Raw genomic sequence first — 8,356 nt, 5'->3', positions numbered from 1 at the left:
TCATGGGAGAAACTCAGAACTTGTGGGTGTCTTACCTTCCTCTCCTATCATTTCTTCAAAGATTTTGGGAGACAAAAATACATCCTTGATGGGGGGAAAGTCCTCCTGCCTTCAAGATCATTTGCCATGTCCCAACCCAGAGCAGCCCTGTGTTGATTTTCCAGCCCCCATTTCCTGCAGTGCCTGAGCTGGTTTGGAGTTCTGCTTTCCCTGCTGGAGCACAGCTCCTTGTGTGTGTTGGTGCCTCCTTGGCCTTTACATCTCCTGCAACTACTGCATTGATTTGTTTCTTGGGTTTTTTTTTCCTTTTGAAAAGTATTTAAAGTCCCCTTCTTTCCTTACCCTTTCAGTCCCGCTCTTGCTGACGGTACAAAGGTTGCTCAAGCAGTACTTGAGGACAGCATCCCGCAATTCCAGCACTTCCTTCCTGTTCCCAGGCCCCTCCACTCTGCCCCTCGAGGACAAGGAGGGTTTGAGGGGCAGCAGGGTGAGGATCAAAGCCCCTAAAGCGCTCTTTAAAACACAGAGTGCCCACTGCTCCTCTGGAGTGTCGCATCTGGCAGAGCTCATTAACCTTCTGCTTCCCCCTCCTACTCCTTTGCCCCTGAAAATCAACAGAGCCAAACATAACAAGTTGCCTTGCCTGCAGCAGCCTGAAGTGTGTGTGCTTGGTGTGAAAAAGCAAAGCCAAGCCATTGGCCAGAGCCCCTTTTCTGTGCAGGCCACTTCACATTTATTACACTTTAAGCCCCGATGCTCTTTAGAGTTGAGCTCTTTAACTTTCTCCCTTCCTCCCCTCGCAGGCTTCATTCTCCCCTTGTCCCGCTCCTTCCGCTCCCTCCGTTCCCTTTTGTCCTGTGAGAACGAGTCTTTTAATCCCCCTGTACTGCAGATTAAAGCTGTTACAGCCTCCCCAAGCTGACATTTTCTCAGAGAGGCTCACAGCCAGACCTTTATGAGAGCTCTCTGTCTGGCTGCTGCTGCCTTTCTTCTCGCCACACTAACCTCCGTCCCTGACCTTTCCCTGAGCAGGGAAAGGCTGTGGAGGGCAATCCCATGTAGGCACTGCCTGGGCTCAGCGGGGCTCGGCCTGCAGGAAATTAAGACCCATGGAAATTAAGAAGTAAATAAAGAGAAAGAAAAGGCGATGGGAATTAAGAGAGAGAACCAAAGAAACATTGGGCGTGTTTGGAAACCAAATGTTGGGCTGGGGTCTGAGTTTGGAAACCAAATGCTGGGCTGGGGTCTGAATTTGGGAGTTTGGAAACCAAATGCTGGGCTGGGGTCTGAGTTTGGGAGTTTGGAAACCAAATGCTGGGCTGGGGTCCGAATTTGGGAGTTTGGAAACCAAATGCTGGGCTGGGGTCCGAATTTGGGAGTTTGGAAACCAAATGCTGGGCTGGGGTCTGAGTTTGGGAGTTTGGGAGTTTGGAAACCAAATGCTGGGCTGGGGTCTGAGTTTGGGAGTCAGCCTGTCTTTGTGAGGAGCCAGGCCATTAAGCTGGCACTCATTTCCAGAGCTCACCTTCCAGCACCTAAGGGAGCTTCCAGGAAGGGTGAAGAAGGGCTTTCCACAAGGACGTGTAGGGACAGGACAAGGGGGAACGGCCTTAAGCTGAAGGATAGAATTAGATTAAATATTGAGACGAAATTCTTCCCTGTGAGGGTGGGCAGGCCCTGGCACAGGTGCCCAGAGCAGTTGTGGCTGCCCCTGGATCCCTGGCAGTGCCCAAGGCCAGGCTGGACAGGGCTGGGAGCACCTGGGACAGTGGAAGGTGTCCCTGCCCATGGTAAGGACAAAATGAGCTTTAATGTCCCTTCCAATCCAAATCATTCTGGGATTTTTTTTTTTTTTTTTAATAAGAGACTGGGTTTACCCAAAACCCAGACTTCAGTTTGCATTTGTTCTGAAATAATGGACTCAGACACCCACAAGTGCAGAGGTAGATGCTGTTTGTGAGCTTACAGGCAATGAAGTGACTTCTGCTCCTGGGGGTTCTGTCCATGACAGCAGATCTCTTACTTTTTGTCATCAAATAAATGACTGTACTTCCCTCTGGGACTGCAGAGTGTGTTGATGTGCTGGTCCTTGTCTTGTGCACATCATAAAACCACAAAGGATCAAGGTAACTTGCCTGAAAGTGTGTGTTCTAATGGCAGAAACATCTTCCCCTGAGGTTTCTGTCTCGTCATCAGCCCTGCCAGTGCTAAGTGTCCTACAGGTGTCCAGGAGCTGTTGGCGAAGCACCAAGCAAGGTGAAAATCTGGTCCTGAGATGTATTTCCCAGAGAAATGGTGCAGAGTGGCCCCAAGCAGGCCCCCTTTCAGGTTTGTGTCCAATATATGAGGAGGCATTAGGGAGGGGGAGAGTACCTGACACGCTTTTTGAGCAGGGAGGGGACAGGCTGGGTTCTCTCAGAGCTCCTGCATGGACTTGGCCTGGTCAATCTGAGCCATCGTTTCACCCAGGTGTAAAATGGGGTTTTTACCTGACCCAGAGCTGTGCAAACATCCTGACACTGCCATGCTCTGGGTGCTGAGCCGCCCCATCTGGCCTGAACTAGGGAAAATCACACAATACCTGTGACAAGGTATTGACAAAGGTCAAGTTTGCTTCTGGGACACTTCACCTGCATCCATTTACACCTGGATCCTGTTGTACCTCCCTTGGAAAAGGACAGAGATTTGACTTAGCTGGGAGAGCAGAGTCTCCACCAGTCTGGGGTTAGGAGGTGTTTGAAGGGTTGAGTCCACCAGCTTTTGCTAAAATAGATTCTGGCCACATATAAATAATAGACCAGAGAGATGGGGATTCCCATCCCTGGAAGTTCAAGGCCAGGCTGGACAGAGCTTGGAGCACCCTGGGATAATGGAAGGTGTCCCTGCCCATCCTGCCCATGCAGGGGCTGGAGCTGGATGGCCTTGGAGGTGCCTTCCAACCCCAGCCATTCTGGGATGCTGTCAGCAGTTTTCCTGTGGGTGAGGCTCCATAGTGACACAGGATCCCCAGGCAGGTGCGAAGGAGAGGTTCTGTATTGCAAAAAACAGGCCTTTTCACACAGTTAGCCCATGATCAGTTACATAGCTTTAAACCATAACATATTTTTTATTTTTATACATACATACATACATATATATATATATGTATATGTGTGTATATATATATATATATACACACATATATATATATGTATATGTATATATACATGTATATATATATAAACAATAACATATTATATATATAAACCATAACATATTATATATATAAAAACATATATAAAGCATACCATATTTTATATATATAAAAACCATAATATATTAAATATATAACACATAATTCAATAACCCCCATACACCACAATGTGAACACATAATGGTTACAGAACTTGTTTTTCTACCTCCAGTGCAGCTGAGTCACTTTCCCACAGTCCTGTTCTACTTAGCCAAAGTAGCAGACCTGAGCCATGATTTTACAGGGGTGACAAGGCCTTTACTTTATAGGGTTTTACCTATATGCAACATTTTCCCATCCCAACTGGTGCTGACAGGACAACTCGTGGCACTTGTGCTCTCCCATCCTGTGCCCGAGCAAATGCAGGGGCAGCAGCAAAACTGCTTTCAAAGCCACTAATAAAAGCAATGCAACTTTCCCTTTTTGGGAACTCATTTCAGGGCAGAAGCCTGCTTGCTGATAATGAAATCAAACCAGGAGCTTGCCCCTGGAGGGTCCGGACGTGTGAACCGCTGCCATGTCGAATCCGTATGAATCCTCCTGCAGGAACCCCCAGCCCTGTAATTACTGCTTTTCCAGCAAGCAGCCTTTTCTTTCTCTTTGTGTGGGCCCTCTCCCGCCTCCCTCCCGCTCCATGAGCACATAATAAGAGGATATTTGTAATGAAACTCGCCGGGCAGCGGCGGAGAACAAAGCGGGGCGCTGGGTGGGGATATTGGAGGCGCTGGGCCCCGGACAGCGCGGTGGGCACGGGCTGGGCAGCTCTGAGTGACCTCCTCTGCTGCGAGGCTGGGCCCACGCTGGGCCCCGTGCCATGGCTACCCCAGCTCGCTCCCAGGCCTGCAGCCTGATGAAGGCACAGTCTCCCCAGCAACTCTAATGGGTTTTTGCACCGTGCCCTCTAATCTGAGGCAGAAATGTCGCCGCCGTCACACCCCGGGCTGGCAGCTCATATCCAGCTTCAACCTTCTGGTTGCTGGGGTGAAAGGGCCTCTTCATCTCCACGGGGAGAGGCAGATGAATCCCTGGCTCCAACAAGGAACCTGCCTTTTTTTTTTTTATGCACCACTCCCACCCCCCCATCCGCTTCAAGGGCTCTTTATTATGTCTTTTAATTCCCGGCTGTGAGTGGGATGGAGAAATAAGGCAAGGGGGGAAAAGCCCTCACAGTGGGGAGAGGCCCCAGTCACCAGTGTGTGAAAAGAGAAGGCAGCATGGGGATTAAAAACATCAACTTCATGGGAAGTGATTGATATTTAATAGCTTTGCTTGATTGCTGCGAGGCTGAGACATGCACAGCGTCCCAAGGGCAGCTGTGAGCCCTTGGAGAAATCCACTGGACTTCCACTAGAAGGACTAGAGTTCCACTCACCTGGGCTAGGGGAAGGGATTTTGGAACCAGATCACCTTTTAGGTCCTTCCACCCCAAGCCATTCTGGGGTTCTGTGATAAGGGATGCCATTTCTGTGTCTCAGGCACTCCCACAGTGCAGGAGGGGGTGAAGGAACCACAGCAGGCGAGCTGGGGTGGCATCAGCTCAGGGCACAGGTTGGCAGGTCAGGGGCTCATCCTCTCTGAGCCTGGCTGGCACAGGGTGCAGGACACAGCAAACAGAGCTGAACCCCCTCCCTTCCATGGCCACGAGCTCTTGTGTCTTGTTTACTGCAAAAATGCTGCTGAATGCCCTGTCTGTAAAGTATTCTCCAGTTTGCTCTAGAGCATTAGCTCTGGGGAATCCCCAATCCTCAGCAGATGCTCTGGTGCTTATCTGTTTCCTGTACAGTCAGGGCCACTGGAGGAATGTGTCTGTGTGACAGGAGCGTGCTCCTGCACCAGTAGGGATTTCAGCACGATTTTTATCTGATTAGGCCAACAAAAAGCCTTGGATTCTTCCCTCATCACCAACATGCACGTGCTGCAAACACCAGCACCAAACTGCACGCTGATTTCTCCCCCAGATCGCCTCCCCTGCCCCTCTGGGTGCAGCCAAGAGAGGAAGTCACTGTTGGAACTGAACTCTGAGGGGATGGAGATTGTTTCTCCATGTCCTTTGGTGATAAAGTGATGAAGACACTGGAGCTTTCCTGGCTGACTGCTGGGTGGTTCCCAGCACTGCACTTCACCATTATCTCACAAGCCAACGTGCCTTTGTTGTACCAAGGCTGCTCTGGGCTCCAGTGCTCCATCAAGACCATCAAGCTTTTCCTTTCATCCCTGCAAGTGAATTCTACAAACTGTTTTTCTGGCTGCCACACTCAGCACGCTTCTAAAACACATCCTTGTGTTTAGAACCTCTGAGAGGTTTATCCCAGATCCATGGGCACCATCTGAAAACCCCCCTGTCCTGTGAGGCAGGCACTCACAATGTTTTCTGGCAGTGTTCCTGCCAGCACCTGCCTGGAAAAGCAGAATACATTCCTGTCCATGCCTTGGCTCTTCTGTCTCAAGGAAAACAGCGTGCAGGGAATAAACAGCCACAATGCCCCACAATTCTTTTTTAAAGGCTGTTCTTGTCCCAGTGTGCTCCATCAACAAAAATAACTTGTTCCACCCTCCTCGGCAAGGTTCACCTGGAGCCCAAAAGCCTCTTTGGAATGGTGAGTACCAAAGTGCATCACAAAACAAGGCCTTGAAAATAACACTGATCTCTTTTTATCTCATTCCTTTCCACGCCAGGCTGACCATTCCCAAGCCAAGAATGTCACTAACTTCTCATATTTCTCCTGGTCATTTCTGTCCTGAAACTGGAGTGCAGCCACCAGCGGAAGGGGGTTGGATGCCCTCGTGTCCAGATTTGAGAGACATTATCTCATCGATAGTGGACAGCAGCAAGGCTGGCACGCCATCAGGCAGGATATTCCCTGGAAGGTTCAGTGCACGTGGCAGGGGATATAGCAAGGCTGAACTCCAGTGTGGAAAGGTCCTGGCAGCCTTGGAAAAGTGTCTCCATGGAGCAGGAGAGGAGCGTAGGCCAGGGAGGCAGAGGATGAGAGAAGGCTGAGAACAGTTCCACAGCACAATGATGAGGAATGAAGAAACCAGATTGAATAGAGGGAAGGAGGGGAACAGGACTGAAATGTCTGCAGGAGCTGAGGAAAGTGGGTTTGTTCAGCCTGGAGAAGAGGAGGCTTGTCAGAATCTGTGGTATTGATGATTCTGGGATTGCAGAAAGTCTCTGTCTGTCAGCCCCGCTGCCAAAGCAGAAGCCATAATTGGTCTGTGCTGTTTCAAGGTTGTTTATTCTGTTTATCTCTAACATGTTCTGCTGCCCTGCCGCAGCTCTGTCCTGCAGGGCAGCGTGTGGGGCTCTGCCCTCAGTGGGATGGTACAAACATTAAATACCACAAACTACCTGTGCTGGATTTACAATAACGTGCCAATATCTGTCACCTACATTGGACAGTGTGTCCCCAGCCTGAACCAACAGAAAAATGCCAACACCACAGTGAAACATGGAGGGCATGAAGAAGGAGAAAAAGGACAAGGCACACCCAATTTCCTCCATCTTGTCCCCTTTGGACCCCTTATCTAGAATCCTAAAATTTAACTTTTGCACCTGTGCTACACTTAATTATTACTTATATCAAACACTCAGAGCTTGTAATTCATCCTATAAGATTGAAAACTCTTTTCCACGGACAGAGATCACAGCCAGTGTCTCTGGGGGCTCTGTCCAGGGGGGTTCCTGACCCCTGCCAGGATCCCAGACCTGCCAGGGCAGCCAGAGGGATGCTCTGGATTCCCACCGAGGCTCAGGGTACACCTCATTTCTCCCTACAACCCCCTGACAGTGGGGCATGGTGAGGTGGTGGTCAGGCTCTTCTGCCATGTCTCAAGTGAAAGGACCAAGAAAACAGCCTGAAGTTGCATCAGGGGAGGTTCAGATATCTGAAAAGTTTGGCTGAAAAATCGGTCAGGCATTGGAACAAATTGCCCAGGAAGGTGCTGGTGTCTGGAGGTGGCACTTGGGGACGTGGTTATGGGGTGATTAGGGTGTTGCTGGGTTGGTGGTTGGACTCGATGATCTTGCAGGTCTCTTCCAACTGTGATGGCTCTGTGAATCTATGCAAAATCTGCACTTCTTTGCTGTGGCTTGAGAGGAGAATTATGTGGCTGAGGGAGAGGAGCACACAACAGGGTCCCTGAAACATCCAAGTGTGAGATCAGCGTGAGCGAGCAGCCTTTGCAGTCCTTCTCTGGGGTGGCAAACACAGAACTAAAGCTACATCTAAAGCTCCTAATACCCTTTCAAAAGCTCCTTACACTGGTATTGTCCTTGAGAGAAAGTTCATCTCTTGTGCTTGGCAGCAGCTGTGTTTAGCCTGGAGTGCAGCACAAGCACTGGCAGATAAGGTGGCACCGGGAGGTTTTGCAATCTCTGAGCCCTCTGGGTCCTTCTGGGGCAAAACTTCAGAAGGACCTGATTTCCCCATGATGCAAAATTAGAAAATGGTTGCAGTAGGGGAAGAAATCACATGGGAAAGAAGAGGAACAGCTTCATACACATCCTCCCCTCCAGCAGTGTCCCAAATCCCATTAAAGTGCCAGCTCTGATGCTGCAGGTGTGGAAGCCTGGCATGCACTGGCATTATTGCAACAGTGTTTGCACGGAGCATCCCCGTGACACAACCTGCAGCTGCCAAAAAACTTGTCAGTTTAAGTTATGCTGCCTGTAAGGGCTGTGATGCAGGCCCCAGCACTGCAGGGACACGTGGAGACACCTCCCCTGGCTTTGAGTACCTCAAGAAGCACCTAAGCTCTTCACATTTTTTGGGGGGAACAAATGAATTGGACCTGGGAGCTCCTAAATCCGCGTGTTGTACTCCACAGTGGCATTCTGAGCTGTCACATCCAGCCTTGCCCACCCCAAGGATAAATCTTTGCTTGCCCCTTATCCCCATGTGGATCCTGGGTGTTGTGGGTGGACTTGGGGGTGAACATGCCATGTCCCAGGAGTGATTTCTCCAAAATATTTTGTTCTGGGGAGCAGGCAAGCTGCAAAGCAGGGTTTGCCCTCATGGCTGTTCCCAGCTCTCCAATTCAAGGGATGGTGGGACGAGCGAATTGATTAAGATGGAAAGAACCTAAATCCCCCTGCCATGGGCAGGGACACTTTCCACTACC

This window comes from Taeniopygia guttata, chromosome 24 (assembly GCF_048771995.1).
Source record: "Taeniopygia guttata chromosome 24, bTaeGut7.mat, whole genome shotgun sequence".
NCBI classification, from domain to species: domain Eukaryota; kingdom Metazoa; phylum Chordata; class Aves; order Passeriformes; family Estrildidae; genus Taeniopygia; species Taeniopygia guttata.
The sequence above is the reverse complement of the archived record's forward strand: the minus strand, read 5'-3'. Positions refer to the sequence as shown.